Raw genomic sequence first — 23,206 nt, 5'->3', positions numbered from 1 at the left:
GATACCTTAATAGCGCTCCCTCCAGTAGCATGGACTTCTCCCCGGGTTGGCCTGAGACAGAATGAAGATCAACCAGACGCCAGCTGGACCCAAACTGCCTAATTCTGCAGCTCCCGTGTTGCTGTGAAACTGTAAGAAAAGCTGTCTTTTATCCCACACTAGATCTGGCACTGTAGTGCACCAAGATACCTGGTAGACATCTCCATCTCAGTCAGCAAAGTGTCTCAGTGTCTCACCTGCTTTGCTCCATCCCTGAGCCCGGCAACAATCTCCCTACCCGTCTATTTCCCAAGGCAAGTTGCCACCGTGCCAGACATAAACATCCCAATTCCGTGGTGGGCCCAGTGTCTCCAGCCACCACGAACTCTCTTGAATTCAATTAAATTGCCACACGAAAGAACATGAAACACAATAACCTCTGATCCAATTGATAAGATATAATTGCCCACCTAGACATACAAAGCCCTGTACACATCCATCCATTAAGAACATTCATAACAACCTGTAAACGTGCAGAGAGGAACCTTAACATCCACCTCCATGTTCTCTCGGCTGCTTCTTCTGCCTCCTCCAGTCTCCTCCTCCTCCTCTCTGAAACTTCTCTCCCACCCATCCTTCCTTCTCGTCCAATGACAGGCCTTGTTCTATCCTGTACCTACCTTCACCTGCATAATGACATCATTCTACTCTTTCTCTGTCTCTCTCTGTCTCTTTCTCCTTCCCCTCCCTCCCTTTGTGTCTCTATCTGTCTCTGTATCTCTGTCTTTCTGCCTCTCCCTCTCCCTCCCTCTCTCTCTCCCCCCTCTGTGTGTGTGTGTGTGTGCGTGCGTGTGCGTGCGTGTGTGTGTGCGTGTGTGTGCGTACGTGTGTGTGCGTGTGTATGTGTGTGTGTATGTGTGTATGTGTGTGTGTGTGTGCATGTGTGTGTGTACGTGTAAGCCTAGGGCTTTTATCACTCAGAGGCAGCTGGAATGCTCAGTGCCTGTCTTCCCAGATGGCTGCTTTGATGAAGTTCCTTTCCCTTCCTTTCACCCTGATTTCTATTTGCCTTCTTTGGGTGACTGGTTGGAACTGTCATGTTGGAACCCCCAGAGACTGGCCTCTGGTTTAGGATCCCATCTTTGTCAAATATGTAAGGTAACCAAGGTAACCACAGGCCAGAAAGTCCATACCCACCAGTTCTTCAGCTTTCGGCAGAGCTGAGACAGGACCAACGGGTTCTGTTTGCATGCCCAGGACTGCTAACTTCTTTGTAAACACCCTGCTTTTTGGTGACTTCTCCTGATGTTCTATTTGTGATGGGGATTTGAGGAACGACTGCAAACCCTCCCTTTGTTTCCCTGACATCTTAGATATGGCAGGATCAGCAAGGACCAGCAACCATAGCACTGTCTGGGTCCAGTAGATCTAAGGGGCAGCAGCTCCCAAGGAGCATAAATGAGCAATGCCTCAGATTCTGTTCCAGGGAAGCAACATGAAGAACCTTCCCAATCACCAGGGCATTTCTTTCTTAGAAGAGAAGGTGGCCTCAGGAAATACAAGTCTAAAAACTGGTCACAGCTGGACAGGAACACAAAGCATTTGTGTACCCTGACTACATGAGAGGGCAGCCCTGTGGAACTCTGTGTTAGAACCTAGGGCTGGAGGCTGAAGCTGGATGTGGGAAGGATGGAGGGGCAGTCGGGGGAAGCTGTCTGAAGGAGGAATAAGTTCCTTTAAGAAGGGTTCCCTGTGCCTGGAAGCAGCAAGTATTATAAGGGGGACAGATTCCAAAAAGAGAGGAGACATGGCTTCAGATTCAGTTGAGTGCCCATGGGGAAGTCACTTCACCTCTCTCTTGACTTCTCCACAAAGCTGATTGTCCATCTCCTAAGACTAAGGAAGCTGCTGGCCCCAGGAAGACAAATAGGGCTTCCCTTCCCATTCAAACCTGAGTCACAAGCCCAGTTGTGTCCACAGGTCTCACTCTAGGAGGGAATATTCAGACCAGTAAAGACAGGGAGATTCACCAAGAGCTCGGTCCAGAAAGCCGAGTGACCTGCTGCACTTGGGCTTTCCAGTTCCCACAAGCTGCCCCTGTCCCAGGCCCCAGTGGCTCTGCTGGACTTGCTTTAGAATGGGGAGGGAGTGGTCTACATACAGAGATTGTGAAAAGCTTCCCAAAGTGCCTTCAAATCCTGGCAGAGTAATGTATTCCTGCTGTGGACTTTGGTAATCCCAGGAAAGAGAAAATGAATGAATAAAAACCAGCTCTTCTCGGATAATACTTAAAAACAAAGATCTGGAAGGTTGAAGGAAACATCAATCCCTCAGACACCTTGGAATGTCCACACACATTTATTATTAGGGGATTTTCCCACACTTAATTTCTTGGAATGAAGTGTTGAATAGCTGGGTGTTCGACCCACCGCACCCTGAGTCTATTATTTCCTAGAAAACTTTACTGAAAAGCTTTAAAAATTCCATGCACCTTTTCCTTCTGATAGATGTCTTAGAATGAACTAGAGACCACTTGAAACACATCAAAATATACTTGGGTGGGGGGGTATCATTTTGAGCTACAAGGATTGAGAGACAGACATCTTTCAGAATAAATGTCAAGCATTCTTTTTAGATGAGTTAAGTCCTTGCAAAGGTTCCCACTGCTGGTTAATCCATCCCTAATTCAAATTGCAGCTGCTGGCTGATTCTGGGTGAGGAACCCCGGGTGCCACTTCCACTACTCTGTCCATCCCTGGGAAACGGATGCTTTTGGTCTCTTCATGAGCCCAGGGGATCTGGCTCGACTTCTAGGATTCTTTTCTCGTGCTCTTAGAATCTTCACATGGCTGTGGATGCACAGGAGTCTGGAGGATGGGAGGATGGGTGTTCTCAGAGTCTGTTTGTCAGGACTCTGGGACCTGTTAGGAGCTCGTATTGTCCTGCCTACTGAGGCAAACTCAGTAGTCGGGGTTAGCATTCCAGGTTCTGATCAGGGCTCAGTGATGGTTTATCCTGTCAGCTTGATTAGATTGAGTAGCCAGCCAGGAGAACATACTTCTGGTTGTGTCGAGAGCTTTTTCAGGGAGGACTTACTAAAAGGGGAGGATCCACTCTAAATATAGCCTGCATCTTCTAACAAGTAGAGGATATTGGTGGAATGAAATGGGAAAAATGGAAAAACCCAGCTTATACATCCCCCTGTCTCTCCCCTCCCACTCCCCCCCCCTCCCTCTCCTTCCTGGCTGCGTAAGGTGACCCACTTGACTATGCCATGTCCACCTTGACACAGCAAACGCAAACTTCTGAAACCGGGAGTCAGAATAAACTACCCCCTCTAAATTGTTCCTCTTGGGTATTTGTCACAGTGACGAGAGGGAAGCATAGACAAACCAGGCATGCTTCGAGGTCAGCAATGCCACTCACTACCTGGCCAGGTCACTTTTCCACCACATACCTCAGTTTCCTCGAGATGCAATGAATGGAGACAGCCTCTACCATTCCAGGGCTGTTTGATGACTAGGGAGTGAGTTCAAGGAGAGCCTTTAGCCTGTTCTTTCTAGGGCCAGGAAGAGAGGAAGGCCAGGTAGGGTCTTGGAGAGAATGACTCCCTAAACTTTCCATCAGGAGATGCTATTACCGAGGTCTCAGCCAGTCCGTGATATTTCAGAAGTGCTCCGCGAATGGTTGCCACTGTTTCTTGGGGGAATCTGAACTTCTATCTGTCGTAGCAATTTTGGCCAGGTAGAGCTCAAAGGACTCTGAGAGGTTGATGTAAGAGAAAGAACGTGATTTTATGGTTCACCAGCTGATGTCCTTTGCACAAGGAAGGCCACACGCTTCCTGAGAAGGGGTTCAGTCGCTGTCAGGACTCCTTCCTCCCCTTTCCAGGCTTCCTCAGAGATAGCCAAGGCTGCTCTTGGGTTTGGACTCTTATCTATGATCATGGTGTTCTCTGTATCATACATGCCCCAAAGGCATTTGATGTCCATTCCCAATTAAAAGTCTCAGAACTAAGAGTCAGAGGGAGCAAGGGTGAGTCTTCCTTCTGTCCAGGAGAGCATCACTAACATCACCTGATATCACCCTAATCCAGGAAGCTGTTAGTCTCCCTCATGGCCTAGACAAAGCAGGCATCAGTGTTTGCTCTTTCTGATGCTGTTATCTTAGAGATTCTAGAAAATTCCTGAAGCCCAGGAAACTGAAAGGCATCCAGATCAGAAAAGAATGGAAACACCTTCATTTAATAGTTGGCATCAAGATCCAAGGAGAAAACCCATGTAGCCACATGGAACCTGCTGGAACAACAGACCAGTCTGAGGAGTCGCAGGGTACCAGCTCAACATATAAAACACCTTTGTCTCTTTAGAGCAGAAATACAAAAACTACAATATAAAAACTTTAATACTTTTTTTTCTTATTTTACTAGACAGGCTCTTGCTACATAATCCAGGTCATGTGAAACTTGAAGGGGGTCCTCCTGCCTCAGCCTTCCCAGTGCTTGACTTACAGGTGTATGCCAACATACCTGACTCAGAGTCCTATTTAAAATAGCATAAAGTATAAAAGGCTCAGGGACAAGCCTGGTTCAAGCTGGGAAAAGCCTACAGTGAAAAGCACACACGTCACTGAGAGGAGCAGATCTAAATAAGCCACTAATGAGCCACAGGATCGTAAACACCTTACAGCTGTTCTCTCTTCCAAGCTTTGCCAATGTAACCTTTACACTTGTGTGTGCCTTTGGTTTTCTGGGAATCAATTTGTTAATGTGTGGAGCAAGGGTTGGACCTGTGGACACATTGCCCCAACGCCACTGTTGAAGATTGCTTTTCCTGAATCAAATCACCTTGCCAAAAGTTTTATCATCAAAAATGTGAAATCTTAGTTCTGAACTCTCAGGTTCTGTCCCATTGGGCCATACTTCTATCTGAGTCAGTAGCACGCCGTGCTGCTTGCTGCAGACACGTGGTAAAATCTGTGGTTGGGATGTAGGGGTCCCCTGTACATTCTTCCTCAATCCTGGATTCTGGGTCTGCACGATGGGCTTTTGATGAGGACATGCAAGGAGTTTAGTGGAGAATACGTAGACTTTTCAACAGATTTTGTTAGTTTCTTGTCTCCCTCTGTGATGGCAGAGGCACCTTAAGGAAGGAAGGGCTTTATTTTGGCTCTCGGTTTGAGGGTGCATAGTCGGTCATGCTACAAAGGGAATGGTGATGGAGTGTGAGGGTTGTGTCTGCAGAGAGAAGAAAGCTCGTGCTCTGCTCACTCCTCCCCACCCCATCCCCGCCCCTTTCCCTCAGTCTGAGACACCAGACACCAGCCTGGATGGTGCTGTTCATGGTAAGGGTATCTCTTCCCTCCCAGGTGCTGTGTCTTCTGGGTGATTCCAAACCTAAGATCAACCATCAAAATACAACTCAGGACAAGATGGATAAGCCTTTGACTTTCTGTTCTCCGTTGTCTATGCCCCTGCTTCCTGAACTGCTTCTGTTCTTCTAGAAGGCATCGTTTAATTTTGTTCCAAAAACATAAATTTAATTGTTTCATTAACTTTTATATACTCTTGGCTAGTGCTCTCAGTTTTCAAAAGCTGGCCCTTATCTCTTCATCCACATACTATTTCCTGAGCTCTGCGAGCCTGAGAGTCTTAGGGGCACGTGATCTAAGGAAGGAGGCTATGAACCTCTTTTCTGAGTTCCAGAGGAGCGGCCTCCTTCTTCTGGCTGCTTTTGAAGGGCTTGGGTTGCTACAAGGATTCAGTCATCTGCAGGGTTTCAAACACGAATAGATGAATGGAGTGTCTTCCCTCATGTGAAAGGGAAAAAGGTTCCTCTGCCCCCCAATCCCTCCTTCCCTCTTCTCCCGCATCCTTTGTGGCCACAAGACATAGTGAAATATTGGGGTGCCCAGGCAACCTAAGCAAATGGGTCTCAGACAGCCTGGGTCTAGTGGGAGAGAGAGGGCAGGGCTTCTCAAAGTGTGGTCCCTGACTACCAGGGAGCTGCATCCCCACCGTCAACCTGTTAGGTCAGACTCTCTAGGCTGTGCCCAGCAACTTGCTTAATCCGTCATTGCTTGACCCTGAGCTTCCCTGCTGGTAACAGACCATCAGCAGGATCTGGCAGCCTGCTTCTGCTGAAACCCACTACTCAAAACTCTCTGGTCTCACTTCCTCCTCTACAGCTGGAATGATCATGGTACCAGGTCTCCTGAGACTGACTCGCTTTCTTTTCTTGTTAATGTGACAAAACTCACAGCAGAAGCAACTTCAGTGGGGAAAGATTTCTTTTGGCCCTCGATTTCAAAGAGAGCTCAGTCCACCATGGCAGGAGGGGCAACAGCAGCAGTTGTGGTTCTGAGGCACAGGAGCAAGTGGTGTGGGCTGCTGCCCTGCAGACAATGCAGAGAGCAGAGCTGTGGAACCTCCGAATGCTCTCCCACGGTGGCTTACCTCCGGCAACCAGGCCCACCTCCTACAGGTTCCATTGACTTCAGAATGACTCCCCAAGCTGGGAACCAAGCTTTCAAAACATGAGTTGGCGGGGGAAGAGCATTTCAGATTCAAACCATAACAAGGCTTTTGTTCACAGGAATATGGGGAGCCTTGTAAATCATTTAAGGATTACTTAATCATTAGCATGCAAGTCTTCTTTGCCTCCGCTGTGTGTAAGGTCTCAGAGGCACGAATGACAGTTGAATAACAGTTATTAAATTTCTGCTGAGGCACTTGGAAACAACAGCCCTCTCTGCCTTCATAACAGGCAAGTACTTAACAACCATCTTCAGCACACGGGGAGAACAGAGCTCTGAGGTATAGAATGATCCTTCCAGGGTCTGGGTCCTAGGCCATTTTCAAACTAAGCATCTGCATCATGAGTTCTCAGTGGGCGGGGCTGCAGTCTTGATTAACATGAGTCCCTGTGTTAGTCTCCTCTGGGAAGGAAAGATGTGGTTAACCGTGATAGTGGTGTAGGAAGCTCTTTGCAGGAACCCACCTGTCCCCTGCCTCATGGCTACTCTCTAACTCTTGATGAGGTAGAATAGATGTTAGCCTATAGTGGTGGCTGAAAAGACTGAGCCAGCTCCCATTTCTGACCCCAATATTTCTCATCTGGGTGTGTAAGCTTCAACCAGGCACGCCACCCTTTAGAACTGCCTTCTTTTCTCAATAATTTCTTTCTTGTTATCAGCTTTTATAGGCAATGTTTTGTTAAATTGCCCAGGCTGGCCTTGACCATACTATGTAGTTCAGGCTAGCTTTGAACTATGTCGTTCTGTTTCAATTGCTTGACTACAAGAGGTTGGCAAAGAAGACATTAAGAATTTCTCATATTTCTTCTTTGTGAGACCCGTGAGAGGGGGGTTTGGGTATGTGACTTTGTCCTTTCTCTTCTGTAAAATACTTTATTACCCAGCTCCCAGAAGTACCCTGGGACTCAGCTTACACCATGTGAATGCTGTGGAAACAACAAACTGTAAAGTGCATACACCAGTATGGGATAGGAAGGTACAGTGGGAGTTTGCCGAAGATGCAGACCGCTGTTCCTGCCAACTCCACAGGCCTCTGTGGTCTGGCACGGCCGGCTGAGGCACTGTGCAGCTGGTGGACCGGAAGTGGGGACTGGTAGAAAATCTGGCAGGATGTGGCACTCCTTGCTGGGGAGTGGCCTAGAGCAACAGGGACTCATGGACCCTCTAGGCAGACCTGCAGGCCATCAGCTCAGCATGGTCTGAAGATCCTCTGGAAGCAGGCCCAAGGAGTCCATTTGCAGAGAGCACGAGTGTCAGTTCACAGGGTGAATATGGACAAGCCTCCCTATGTGGGTTTGTTCTCCCAAGCAGATCCCTCTAGAGTTCTATTATTCCTCCCTCACTGAGCTAGAATTTCCCTACCAAGTCCCCTTTCCTAAACAATGGGAAGTGTGTCCACCCCATGGAGCATCCAGACCCCAGACTTAGCTTCCTTATTCCTGGTGGGGAGGATTGGAGCTTGGGTTCAGGCAACTTGGGGTATGTGGCCTTGGGGTACATGCCTCACCCTTTGAGCCTCAGTTTCTCCACCTGCAAAACAAAAATTCTAAACATCCTCTGAGACTCAAGGTCAGTGAGCCGATATGGGTGTGGGGACCTGGCTAGCTCAATGAGATGCTCTACCGTTGTCCAAGACCCCTTCCTGGTGGAAGTAGAAGTATCCGAGACTGTTAGGGTCTGAGAGCCTCACCTGAGAGCCGTATACATTTCTTTTAGGCTTTTGAAAAACTTGTAGAAGTCTGAGAATTCCCCTGCCCCGAGGCCTTGGTGGGGATGGGAGGATGGGGGGCGTGGGTATTAGGAAAGCACAGTATCTTAAAGCTTTGTCCTGAAGGCCCACCAAGGCCCTTAAAAGAAGTCCCATGGTCAGAGGCAGCTGGTCCTGTGGTGAGTACAAGGTAGACCACAGGCGGGGCTGCTACAGTGAGTGAAGCCTGTTACTAGAGCCAGGACATAACAGAGGAGGCAGCATCAGGGGGAAGCTGGCATCTCCGGTTCAGGATTTCTGGAACCAAACCTTGGCGCTCCTCCCACCTCTCTAATGTCAAGCATGCCAGGAGGGCAGGAAATAGTCATTTCAAAGACTAGACCAGTCATTTGGCAAAGGGGTCAGAGTCAGAGGTCCAAGCACTCAAGGGACCTGCAAAAAGCCTTACCCATTTCCTTCTCCACATCCTTTCTTCCCCGGCCCGTCTGACCTAGACAGACATATTTTAGAGATCAAGACCAAGGAAGAGAGAGACCTGGGCACCAGAAGGAGAGAAAACTGAGGGTTTAGGTTGGGTAGAGGGAACTTAATCTGGTGGGGGTCTCCTGTAGCAAAAGACCACGTGGATGGGAAGGATGCAGAACCCCTCACCTCTGCCAGACCCATGCCCCACTGCTTCTGCCTTTGCACACTGACACTACAATTTCCAAGCAAGGGTTCTTATTCCCATTGCACAGGCAAAGCAACAGAGAGTCAGAAAAATGACCACACCATAATCCACCACTGGCTGCCACTGAGTACAAACAACTTTGCCAAACAAGGCCTTAAGAATACCTCATGTGTCTTTCTGTAACCTTTGAGACCCGTGAGAGGGAGATCCAATGATACCCTCATTCTGAAGGTGTGAAGGTGCCCAGATGTCAAAGAAAGATGGTTCCAGTGGACATCAGCTCCATACTTGCAAAATGATACCACCCTGCCCAAGGACCTGTCCTGAAAGACAGGTACAGGGTCAGCCTACATCTTCTGACCCCATGTTCAGAGCCTTTTCCTGCTGCCCTTTTACCAATGTGTTGTTACCCTAATTCTGGCTGCTCTCCCATACTGAAGAGGCACCTCAGTCCAAACTATAGGTTCATGTTATTGTAAAATTATAAAATGTGGTCTTTTATCCCCCACGAGGTCCACACCGCAGTGCCCCAAGATATCTGCTAGATATCTTGGCGGAAACACACATCCCAACTCTGCAGTGGCCCAGTGTCTCCAGCCACCATACACTACACGCTCCCAAAGTCAAATTGCCACATGAAAGACCACACAACACAATAACCTTTGATCCAATTGATAAGATACAATTGCCCACCTAAACATACAAAGCCCGGTACACAGCCATCCCTTAAGAACATTCATAGGGGGAGTGTTCATCAAGCTCCTGGGCAGTCACATTTGTCTGGTGTGAAGTTCAGGTAGATGCTAGGAGATGGGAACAGAATGCGGGTGTTCTAGACCACATGTTCAAGAACGGCCGGGACTGTGTCTCTGTAAATCATTCCTTCAACTTATCACTCACCCACTCTTCATTCATTCATTCATCCAGCAAATATGTCCTGATCCCTTATCATGTGACTCAGTGTTTCAGCAATGAATTTGCAGTAGTGAACCTAACAGGGGCAGAGACTGGCCTATGCAACATTTTCAGGGAAACAACCAGGCAGTTAAGTCAATTATCAAATGCATATACAGACTCCCCATGCTCAGAACCTAGGGAAGGTGCCTGGTGACTGTGTACACCCACAGACCAAGTGTTTATCTAAACTAAGTGGCCTCTTGAAGCCAGTACACCTTCCCCTGCGCCGTGAGGGTTTCAAAGGACCGGAAGGAGATTGTGTTGGAATTAGTCTTCCCTGCCTTGGGAACCCAGGGCCACTGAGGTGTCAGCCTGAGGTTTGGATTAACTAAAATAAACTAAACTTTAGAGTCACTGAAATGATTCAATTTCAGGAAACACCAGGCCCAGGGACAGCAATAACAAAAATAATCAGGGCAAACATTTACACAGCACACAGTGTGAGCCAGCCCCAGGAGAAGCCCTGGTTCCCGACAGATGACGAGGCCACATCGGAAGGAAGGGGAGGCGAGTGGAGGGGTGACCCTGATCAGAGCTGTCCCCCGGGATCACCATTGTTCACTCAGACTCCACTGTCCCCTCAACTACAGCAAACTGTCAGTCCTGGCGCCTTTGAAATTCTCAGGGACTTAATGGCAGAAAAGACAGGTCTTCCCAACCAAGAGAAAAGTCTGACTCCCTAATGAGAAAATCTGTGCTCTGAGAGGGATTTTCTAGAGGCTCGTGAGGAGCCTTTAAAGCCTGAAAAGAAAGTTGGAGAACCTAATATAAACCCAGCTAGGCTCTCGCTGTACTTTCCAGACACTACTTCAGCATAGAGCTGTACCTGTGCATGGAATGCCCCTGTTCATCCAGCCTACTGGGCAGAATATCTCATGCTTTTACTCCACATCTACCCCTGTGTCTCTGAGCACGCTCCTTCCCAGCCCCACTGCCCTGACCTTTGGTCGTTATCCCACTCCCTGTGATCCAGAAGCTCGAGAATTAACACTGCACAGCTTCGAGTCCAAAGACCCAAGGCTCAGCCAGACCCAACTGGTCAAAGCCTCCTCGGTGCTTTGAATGACCCCTTGTCCGGGCCTTTGGGACTACCAGGCATGTGGGCACCTCATCCAGCTCCCAGAAGCCCTGTGACCTCACTTTCACTCCCACCTATACCCCTGAATCTCTTTCTCCAGCCTAGACCTCTGACCTGGGCTGGCCCATGAACACAGACTGCTGGACGCTGAAGTTCTCCAGTCACCTCAAACTCAAGGGTTGACCAATAACTGTCGCCAGCCTCATTCCTAAGCTCCTCCCCCTCTCCTCTTCCTTCCCCTTCTCTCTCTCTCTCTCTCTCTCTCTCTCTCTCTTTCTCTCTCTCTCTCACACATACACACACACACACACACACATTCATGCACGCACGCACATGTACATGCACATGCATACTCATATATACCATAAACATGCCCGTATTTCTGTTACATGCCATGTAGTGTGCTGGGGAAAGTCCACATTGCCTGGCGTGGCCTAGTGTCACAGCCAATCCTGATCCCATTTAGTCTAAGAAGTTGTCCTGAGAGGAGAGTCAGGGATAGTGGGGCTGTTGGCTCTATCTGTTGACTCCTTATCAGCCAGGTCCATGAGCACACAGACTTCCGTGCACACTCAGAGACTCCAGCACAAATATACACACTCATGAGCCCTGAGATGCTGATATAGACACACCTACACAGAGATCTGCCTGCTAGAAAAATGTAGACACCGGTTACAACTGACTTTCAGATTAATGCTTTTTTTTTTTAAGTGTAAGGACATCCACAGGACCCAACTTCCTGTTAAGTCTACAAATGTGGGACTCTTTCTTAACATACCAAAGAAGACTGTGGTCACTGGGTTCTCCCATCATCCTTCAGTGTCTACCTATTACAGGGCTCTCCTGAGTGACATATCCTACCCCTACCCTGAACTTCTCCAGCTCAGAGATTAGCCTGCCCTTCTCTATATAGTCCAGCCATTTTGGTTAACTAGTCTTTTGGTCTACTCTCCTTCAGACCTTCTAGCTGCTGTACCTGGTTTCCCTATCTCCACTATCCCCACCCCCTTCTCCTCACATGGCACAGATCAATCTGGTCATGTTCACTCTGCTCTCTCTCTCTCTCTCTCTCTCTCTCTCTCTCTCTCTCTCTCTCTGACTATGATCTCCCATATCTATAATAAACCTTCTTCTCCACCATACTCAGGAGCGGTCATGTTCTTCCTCTTTATTTCTTTTTTTCATTCACTTACATCCCCCCCCAAAAATTCATTATTTAACTGGAACTCAAATACAATTGAGTATCCTGTGTTTTATCTGGTGATCTTACACCAGGGAAGGGCTAAACAAACATGGATCCTGCACAGAAAATTCCTCAGCTTACATGCTTGTACATACATTACACCCTCACACAGGCAGTTCACATGGGAATACATACCTCACCCTGCCATGCACTGCACATTAATGGGAATCTCGTAGCCTGAGGCCAAACTGGAGCAGGCTGACTCTGATTCTGATAGCTGCGGAGAGTGCTCTGTGGGATGTTTACCCATGAATAAAAGTCCCATTAACCCAAACTTCTGGCCTTCTAGCTCCTCAAATGTGTGCCCCAAATCACCCCGACGAGAGCTGGCTACAGCAAACTCCATGTCCTGGCTGGCAGGGTGACAGTGAGAGGAGAAACCTCTTCTTTCTCTCTCCAGTTTTCCAGATTTCCAGAGCAGAGTTCACCCACTTTCCAAACAGGACCTCTTTGTCCAAATCCATAGTTGCCCTGGGGTAAAGGAAAAGCCACAGCATTTGACACAAGAAGTAGGTTCAAAAGCCTGACTTTGATATTTGTGTACTGCAGCATTGGACAGGTCGATTGATGTCTCTGGAAAGCCTAAGTGTTCTCAGCAGCTGCAGGGATGTAGTGAGGATCGCTAGGTAGACGGAGGACGGTTGGTTCCACAGTTATGAGTAAGACTAAGATGGGAAGCTAGTTCTGTAACAAAGCGCCTGCCTTGCAAGGATGAGGACCTAAGCTGGATCCTCAGATGCTACATAAAAATGTCAGGGGTGGTAGATAGCCTGTTCTCCACATTGTGGAGGCAGAGACACAGGATCCTTTGGGCTTAATGGACAGCCAGTGTAGTTAATCGGTGAGCTCTTAGCCAATGGAAGACTTGTTCAAAGGAAGTGGGCAGTGTTCCTGGAGATGACACCCAAGACACCTTTGGCTACACACACACATACACACACACACACACACACACACACACACACACACACATACACATACATACACACATACATACATACATACATACACACATTCACACACATACATATGCACACATATACACCTATACACAAACACACAAACACACATATACACACATATACACATACACACACATACGCATACACATACACTTATAGACATATACACACACAAACACACATATACACATTTACACACATACATGCACACACACATACACAATAGATACATACACACATACACACACATACACCTACATACATACACACATATACATACATATGCACACATGCAAACATACATATACACACACACCACTAATTATAAGTTCTTATGGTAAATATCAACTGCAATTGAATTCAGAGATTGAGTGGCCTCCTGGGTTGGAAATAAAAAGTACAGAAGAGGAGAAGGTGAAAAGTCACTGGGACAACTAAGTGTGATCAATTAAATATAGGAGTCATGGGTTTGGAACAATGCCTCAGCAGTGAAGAGAAAGGGCTTCCCCTACAGAGAACCCCTGTTCGGTTCTCAGTACCCATGTCTAACACCTCACAACTGCCTATAATTCCAGCTCCAGGGGATCTGGCACCCATATACTCATGCAGAGACACAAAATTAAAAATGAAACAAAAATTTTAAAGAAAAGATGCTTGAAATCCTTAAAAATGGGGGCGGGGCAATGTTTGAAATCCAAAACAAAACAAAAAAACCCTCTTTAAATATAGTAGTCGCCTACTCCTGAAGAAGATTTGGAGCTAACCTGAGCACACCCAAGGCATAGATAGCTACATATGTTCACTATCCTTTGTGGCCGCTTAGAACTGATCAGCAGTGCCACACACCGCTAAGTGCATCCCTGGTGTGCTGTCAGCCGAGGCCCACTAAAGCAAGAGAGGATCAGGTAATGGCTTCCTGCAAATGTCAGGGCATCTTCTGTTTGAAACCATCTGGTAACCATTCTTGTCGGTGAATGTCAGAGTGGAAGATTCCAAACTTCTGTTTACCGCAGGGTCTCCTGCACTCTGGAGATACTGAGTCTCGGTGTGGCTGAGGCTGGCACCGCTCATTAGAGTTTCCGATCGATTATCCCTCCACCTGAGCTTTAGGTGTCTACTGGGGCCAACAGAATGGGTGGGTGCGGTGGAGAGGATCTGTGTAACTCTTCTCAATCTCCCCCTCTGCTGAGATGCTAAGAACATTCTGGAAGGTTAGCACTGAGTTGCTAAAGGAGGCCAGTTGTGGACAGAGACCTGGCAACCTTCTAGGGTGGAGACACTTGCTGGATAACTTCCACACCGAGGAGTCATTAGGATAGCAAATCCATGCCTCTCCCTGGAAGCTTCATACAGGTTAACAGATGAACTGTGGTAGTAAAGATTTTGTTTTGAAAGTGGCTTCATGTCTTACCAGGAAAGGAAAGTTCTCAAAGCCAGCTGGCAGGCCAGAAGAGCCTGATACAACTTAGTTGTAACCACACCCTCCCTGTCACTCCCAGAGTCTGCAGCCAGTTAGCAAGTCCAACTATGTACTGGAGAACAGAGTAGCTAGAATTTGGTAGACACAGGGATCTATCTACTCAGGGGAAACGGGAAAGGACCGCATTTGGAAGTACGGCCAACAGCAAAGACTGGGCCATGGGTCACTGAAGGCATTTATGGAATAGGACAGATGCTGTGTGGGCTGAAAATGCAATCTATTATTCTCACTGAAGCACAGGGAGATAGGAATGGAGGCTCGGGGGTGTCAAATAAGTTGTCCACGGTACTATGCAGCCAGGATTCAAAACCACAGCAGCCTTGATCTTATCCCGTTGTCCTTCTTAGAGCCAAGAGGGGACTGAGAACTGGCTACATCGGCTCTAGTCACAGCTCCAGTTTAACACGACAAGGGTCCCAGCAGATCAAACCTGGAGGAAAGACCTGAGGTGGCCATAGGGCCTGCCCTCATGCATGGTGGCCTTGCTTATAACTTCCCAGTTTAGACCACAAGGGGCTTGGGCTCCTTGAGAGTCTCCTTATCCCCGGCATTCCAGGCCCAGATGTGGACAGCTGTGTGATCCCTTCAGCCTGTGGTGATTCTTGCTGGGACAAGGAAGCCGCTTCTTTGTCCAGTTCCCTGTCCCCAAATCCTAATCTGGGGACAGCTGCCTTAATCTCTCTGAGTGCAAGAAACTATCTGGCTGGCTGGCCCACAGGAGGGTGGGAAGCACCCCACCGACATCCTGGAAGAGCCAGATCTAGAACAAAGAAGAAATTCAGGGCAGAGGAGGTGTTTTTTCTCCCCCCTCTCTCTGGCACAGCTCCTGCAAACCATCTGGTGGAGGGGCTATTATTCAGACCTCTGGATCGAGCTCTGTTTGTTTTGTGGGAGTTTGCAGCTGATGGTGTTCGTCAAATTCCCTGTAGCCAATTGTGCTTGCTGGCCCTTTCCACAGGCGGACCTGGGCAGCCTGGGCTTCCTGGGAACTCTGTTCATAGGTCCCCTTCTGGGAACGAGCTGCTCTGTTCGGCTGCCATCAAGGGACCAAGCTCTTTCCTTCTCAACACCTGCGTCAGCCCACCAGATGCTCGAACTGACGTCACCTGGGGACCCTGGGGCCCAAGATGGAAACCGGAAAGACCAGGAAGTGAGGACAGATCTAAGAAGGCCAGGCCAACCTTCTGTGGAGTTCTCTGCTGTGCAGAAATATAGCACACAGACCACAGAGAGGACTACCTGGGTTAAGGTACCACTTGGTTCCCTCCATCATTAGTGACCAAGTCTCTGTTCTCTGCTTTGAGAGTGCACTGCCTTACCTCACATGGAAAAAGCTACACACAACCGCAAACTCCAAAGGCCCAAGAGGTCCTGACTGTGCACAGTGGCTTCTCAGCATACATCATTGGCTTTGCCTTTCACTTCTTCAGGCTTGTAGAACACCGGCCATGTAGCTGGCTGTCCTGGCTTGCAGAACAGAAGGGAGCTGGCGTCCCTATGGGAAGTAAGACTCAGGACTCACTGTGATGTAACCCGCATCTTCAAAGAACAGCGTAGGGGACAGCACCCAGCATGCCTTTGGGAGACTATGGGGCAAAGCTAACCCCACACAGACCAGGTGTGTGGCTCCAGACGAGGTCGCAGACCTCAGTTCCCATATCTGAACACTGAAGTTACAATGGTGACTGGACGTCTCTCTCCAGCCCTCCCAGTGGTTCCCCATTACCAATCCTTCATGACTGGAAGTCTGACTAGGGCAGCAAGGAAATGAAAGGACAGGTGCACATGGAGGGAGGCTAGGATTGGTGGCTGTGAATGCTCGGACGGAGTGGTACCAACTACAAAACAATCAGACCCTCAGCACAGGCAGACGGGTCAACTTGTCTCAGTAGGAGACCTGCGCAGTCTCTGGCTATAAGTATCTGGAAGGATGGAGCTGTGGTTTCTAGTTTCTGCACACTGCCAACACACACACTTAGACCAGAGGAAGGCTTTGCCATTCCTCTGAGCCTCACCCAGAGGGGTGATTTTGTCAGATTCCCATGGGTCTAAGGCATTGGTTATTGACCTGGCTGTGCTCATACCAACTGCACCCATTCACCCGGGACTTCACTCATTCTTTACACATTCATTCTATGCTCCTCTCACTCCCCACGCCTTGTCTTATTGCGGCATCTCATTTCCTCACTGTTGACTACTGAACGGATTTATTCCAGGAATGGTGGACACACCACAGGGGCCCTGCTCTCAGGGAGCTTGCTGTCTAGTGAGTCATGACGATGTACTCCAGGGCAGTGTCTTGAGAGTTGTGGGACTGTGAGCAAAGACACTGGGGCGGTGTGGGAAAGAATCTCAGTCTAGCGTGGGATTCTTCCTGAAGCTACCCTGGGAGAGGTCAGCTGAGAGCTGAGGGGAGGTGGGAGGGAGATGTCGAGGGAGCAGCCAGCCTGCTCCAGAGCTCAAGATGAGAAGGGCACAGGGGAGAGGGAGCATACACACCCACAGCAGTGTGTGTCTGTCTTTCTGTCCGTCTAAGCCAAATCATGGTAGGCAGGAGAGAGAGGGGAGCCTGTGTAGGTGAGCATAGTAGGTGAGCACAGCTTCACAAGTCTGTCTGATAGAAAGCACCAGACCCACAGGAGGGCTTGTAAACAGAAATAGGAGGTGCTCCAATGTCCATGTTAATCAGATGTCTCTATCTGCCTGGAAAGAGAGCATTCAGTTCAAACAAACAAACAAACAAAAACTAGAGGAAGGCTGGCAAGATGGCTGAGCAGGTAGAGGCACGTGCTACCAAGTCTATTGACGAGTCTAATTCCTGAGACACACATGGTAGAAGGAGAGAACTGACTACAACGGTTGTCCTACACACACACACACACACACACACACACACACACACACACACACACACACGCAAGCACGCACACACAACACTCATACTTCAAAATAAAAGTAATCAAATAATTTTAAAAAACTTCTTTTAAAAAAGGAAGGAAAAGGAAAATTACTGACAATGCCACATGCTTTGAGCGTTCAGAGCCACTCACGTCCCGTCCTGTAGCTGCCGGAACGCAGCCTGGGGCATGTGCCTTAAGCATGGCACTGCAGTGTTAGAAGCTGTTGGCAGCTTTGGTAACACCTAGAAAAACTAAGGAGCTGCATAGTTTTAATCCAATCTCTCAAAACACAGACATTGGTTTTCCATGGTCCTAACACTAGGACATAGAGACAAAAACACAAAGCAGATGCCCTGTCTGGTGAGGAGAACTTCCACGTCTGTAAGTGGCCCCTCCTTGCTACATCCTTACTCTTCAGCAGGCAAATGACCTCAGGGGTCCACTCTAGAAGGACGTTACTCCTGTGCCTAGGATGGAGTCCCTGTGACATAATTACCTCCTAAAGACCCCGTTTCCTAATGCCACTGCCTTAGGGGTTAGGTTTCAAAGAACGTGTTTATGGGGAATACAAACATTTAGAATAAAGCACCACAAAGTTTCATTTGCTGGTGTCTTAGTCTGGTTTCTCTTGCTGTGATAAGATACAATGATCAAAAACAACTTGGGGATGAAAAGCTTTATTTCTTCTGAGAGTTATAGTTCACTGTGAGGAAAGTCAGACTAGGAATTCAAGGCAGGGACTGAAGCAGAGGCCGTGGAAGAGCATTGATCACTGGCCTACTCGACCTGCTTTCCAATACTCCCCAGGGCTACCTGCCAGTGGGCTGGGCCATCCTCATCTACCAATCAGCAATCAAGAAAAGACATCTCTCAGAATGTCCATAGACAATCGGAGGCGGGCATTTCTCAGTTGAGCTTCCTCTTCCCACTTGACGAGAGCTTGTGTCAAGTTGATAGCAAACTAACTGGACAGTTGGTCTCTACAATATAAACACACACACACACACACACACACACACAGGGAGAGGGGGAGAGAGAGAGAGAGAGAGAGAGAGAGAGAGAGAGAGAGAGAGAGAGATGGATGCAAGAGATGTCCGAAGACATTATTTGCTGAAGTGTGTTAGCAGGGGTGGAAAGGAAGAACCAGCCGGACCAGGCATCCACAAGGGAACAGAGTGTAACGATTTGATCCATTCCTATGATGGAGCGCTCTAGAGCAGATGAATTCATGCACTAGGGCTCCACACATTAAGGATAAGGCTGAAAAGAAAACACCAGGGAGGAGAAAGACCAAGTTCTGAAAAGGTATGAAGCTGGCAGATTTGTGTAATTGCAGTTATAATAGACAACGCCACACACGGGCTATGAAGGGAGCATCCACAGAAAGTCCTATGTGTGGATAGGTCACCCTGAGTCAAGCATAATGCTGGCTCTGTGGAGAAAGTGTTCCCAGAGTGTACAGGAATTCAGCTGGAATCAGGACGTGCTTTGTCTGTAGAAGACAAAGAGAAGCAGGGCCTGGTTGTACAAGTCCATAATCCCAGGTACTTGGGAGACTGAGGCAGGAGTTTAAAGCCCATCTGGTGGATAGTAAGTCCAAGGGCATTCTGGGTAACTTTCTGAGAACTTGTTTCAAAGTAAAAAGGAGGCTGGAGAGGTAGCCTAGATGGTAAAATGGGTAAAAGGCTCATGAAGATCTAAGTTCACGTTCCCAACACCTACATAAAGCCATGGCTGGGGTGTACATCTATTACCTAGGTGTTGGGGTGGGGAGGGGTGACAAACAGATCCCAGTTTATCAGAACTGGTGAGCTCTAAGTTCAGTGAGGGATCCTGTCTTTAAAATATGTTGAAGAAAGAGTGAGATTGACCCTAGTTTCTCTACACACACACACACACACATACACACACACACACACACACATACACACACACACACACGGGGGGGGCGGGGGAGGGAAATGGAGAGGGAGAGGGAGAGGGAAAGAGGAGCTGAAGAAATGACTCAGTGATTAAGAGCACTTGCTGATGTTCCAGAGGACCCAAGTTCAGTTCCTAACACGCACATGAGGGGCTCACTGTTGCCTGTAACTACAGTTCTAAAGGATTTAGCACCATCTTCTCACCTCTGAAGATGCCTACACACATATGACATGCACATGGACACAAGCATTATTTTAAAAGGTGTGCGGGCACAGAGCAGTAGGAGAATGTTTGCCTAGCAATAATGTGGCCCTAGATTTCATCACCAAAACTCCCATCCCACAAAAAGACTAACAGCTGGAGCATATATTGTGAAATGGAATATTACTGACTCAAAATGGTGAATATTTGAGTGACTCTGGCCTTGTTTGCCACACTGCTGAATGTCTGAAATAGTTTACAACTTAATAAATTATTGACAATATCAATAGGGTAACTTAGCTGCTTGTATTATAATGTTAATTTTGGTGCCCCCAAAATGCTTATATTTGAGTGTCTACACATAAGGCACTGAGGGACCCTATCCCCAGTTGGTTCTGATTAGTAGATAAAGATGCTCATGGGCTCGGGACAGAGAGGAAGGAGGAAGAAGAGGTCCACCATGCTGGGAGGAGAAGGACAGGGGAGGTGCCTGAGAAGAGGGGAGGACAGGGAGCCATAGCTGGCAGTAAAGGAGCCAGGAGAGTGCAGCCCAGTTGGGCAACCCTTTGGGTCCAGGGCAGCCAATGTAGAAAATAGATTTTGGTAAGTAATAACTCGGGCCCTGTGGGGACAATGAGCAATGCTCAGGCAACACAACTCTGAGCCTGTTGCAATGTCTGTCCTTTCTCTCCTCTGTAGCCTCACATGTTTCCCTGGAGACCCCAGCTTCCCCTTCCACCAGCCCAGAGTTCTCTAAGGCCTCATCTTCTACAGTTGTGTACAGCCCTGGTCACTCCAGGACCACTACATATCAAGATGGCTCCACTTTTGCTGACCACGTGTCTCCTGTGCCCAATGAAACATCATGCCCTCGAGGGTCAGGGCCTGTCCTTGTGCCCCTGGTGGGTCCACAGGCAAGTCGGTGAGACTAATGGTACTTCTCAGGTCCTTGCATCATGCCAGGTCAGGGCTTCGAATCATACCAGTACTGTGGTCAGAGCTCAGACCATTCAAGAATGAGGAAGAGGGGGAAGGAAGCCCCAGGAGATGTGAGGAAATGGAGGGAAGCAATATGGCAGCTGAGACAAAGCTCAACTTTGCCACTAACAAGTAGAAACCTTGGAAAAGTCACTGTACCTTCCCAAATGTTTCCCATAGGCAGGGAAAATGCCCTCCTTTCAGGAGATGGATATGGTAGTTAACTTTGGCTATCAGCTTGACACACCACACACACCACGAAACATTTGGGAAAAGGGAACTTTAACTGAGGAATTGCCTCTATCAGATTGGCATTTGGGTTTTTTTCTTTCTTCCCTCCCCCCATGGTTGGTTGATGCAGGAGATCCCAACCCACTGTGAACAGTATCATCCCTAGGCAGGATGTCCCTCTGGATAAAAAGGGTAGCTGGGTCTCTCTCCTGCACCTGCGAGAGTGGAGGTTTCTTGTGGCAATGTCTCCTCCTTTCAAACTCTGAGAGCAGCAACTCCTGGTCTGGAAGCCTAGAGCAAACTGGAAAAATGACAGACTAGTGCACCACCCACAGTCAGCTGGAGCCACCGTGGTCCAGCTTCATAAGTATAGGCCATGAGGACACAGGCCACATGGACACAGGCCGTGTGGACACCGGTAAGTGGGAGTGGCTTGTGAACTAGCAGGGTAACTCGTCTTGCTCCTCCATGGGTCACTTCGACCTCATTCCCTACTTCTCCACTGCCAGGAATGAGAGGTGGAGAAGATGCTGCAGCCCAGTAGGCCACCGTCGAACCAGCCCCTCCCAGTCTTCCCCATCTCCAGCACTGGATGGACCCTCTGTGCTCCTGCTTCTCAATCATTCTGTGTGGGGTATCTCACCTGACCTGCTTATCTGTGGATGATCCCAAACAACTCAAGAGATTTTCCAGACTCCTGGGAACTGTGCAGAAGGAGCGATCCCAGAATCGCCAAGCGAGGGTAAGATCCTAAGTCACCAAGGAAGAAGATGGCCCCGGGATTGATCACACATTTGAGTCTGTTGTTCAATAGTTGATTGAGGTTCTTGCCTTTTTTAAAAAACAAAACAAAACAAATAAAACTTAGGATTTATCTGAGGGGAGGAAGGAAAGAAGGAGGGAAGGAAGGAAGGAAGGAGGGAGGGAGGGAAGAAGGAAGGAAGGAAGGAAGGAAGGAAGGAAGGAAGGAAGGAAGTTAGTTGAATGTAAGCCTGGAAACAAGCCAGTGTTCCTCATGGTCTCTGCTTCAGTTCATGCAACCAGATTCCGGTCTTGAGCTCCAACCCTGGCTGCTCCTGAGAATGGACTATAACTTGCAAACCCTTTGTTCTCCAAGTTGCTTTTGAGCATGGTATTTATTGCAGCCACAAAAAGCAAACTAAGACATATGTATCAGTTTCTTTTTTTGCCATGTGTTCCGGTTTTGTTTCTGTTGCTGTAATAAAATGGCCTGACAGCACACAACTGAGGGGAGAGTCATCCTTTGGTTTATAATTCTAGGCTGCAATCCTTCATTGCAGGGAAGACACAGAGGCAAGGGCTTGACACAGTTGCTCACGCAAATTCAGTCAAGAGCATAGAAAGGAATGCACACATGTTTCTGGCTTGCTCATTTGCATTTGATAAGCTTTTTTTTGGAGCTGGGAACCGAACCCAGGGCCTTGCGCTTGCTAGGCAAGCGCTCTACCACTGAGCCAAATCCCCAACCCCTTGATAAGCTTTTTAAATACAATTCAAGACCCAACCTGAAGAAATTGTGCCACCCATAGTGGACCAAGATAAGACAGCCCCACATCAGATAGGGGCCAAGGGCCAACCTGATCTAAACCATTCCTCAACATTTACTCTCTTTCTAGATGATTCTGGGTTGTAGCAAGCTGGCATTTAAAAACAACTCTAAGTCTATTGTGGTATTTGTCCTTTCTCTCCTCTCCTACTCTGTGCAACCAAAATACCAGAGAGAATGGCACAAGGGAGGAGAGATTCATTTACCTTGTGGTTGGAGAGGATTTCTCTCTAAGGTCACTTTGGCTCTAGATCATGGTGCTGGGAAGAAGAATGTTTTTACCTCACTGTAGACAGGGTGCAGAGAGACTGAAGGGTACAGAGACAAGATATGCCCAAGGAACAGCCCCTACTGATGCACTTCCTCCAGCTTACATCCTGTCTCCTAAAGCGTCCATAGTGTCTTAGAGCAGACATTGTTAGGCCAGGTGGCTCTGTCTCTTCTGATAACTAGCTGATCCCTGAATGGCCTCTTATTCACAGGGGCCTATCAACATCTTTTCCCCAGGAAACTGCACATAGAGCTTAGTCACCTGACAGCCATTCATTGGGTCTGCGGTGAGCAGCGTTTCTTAACATGTTCTAGATTACACTACTGTCTTTTTAGCTTGTGTCCTACCATAAGCCCAGAGCACAGAACCCGGAGAGTCAGAGACTGGGAATAACAGACGCCAGCCCCTCTCTGCCATGGCTCCCAGACCACTCTGTGATGGAGACCTTCGTGGATGAGCATCCTGCCAGACAAGGCAAGCTTGACCCACTCCTTCCTAGCCTCCTACCTGAGCACAGAGCCGGT

Source organism: Rattus norvegicus, chromosome 5 (genome assembly GCF_036323735.1).
Source record: "Rattus norvegicus strain BN/NHsdMcwi chromosome 5, GRCr8, whole genome shotgun sequence".
Lineage (NCBI taxonomy): Eukaryota > Metazoa > Chordata > Mammalia > Rodentia > Muridae > Rattus > Rattus norvegicus.
This window is presented reverse-complemented; position numbering follows the sequence as displayed.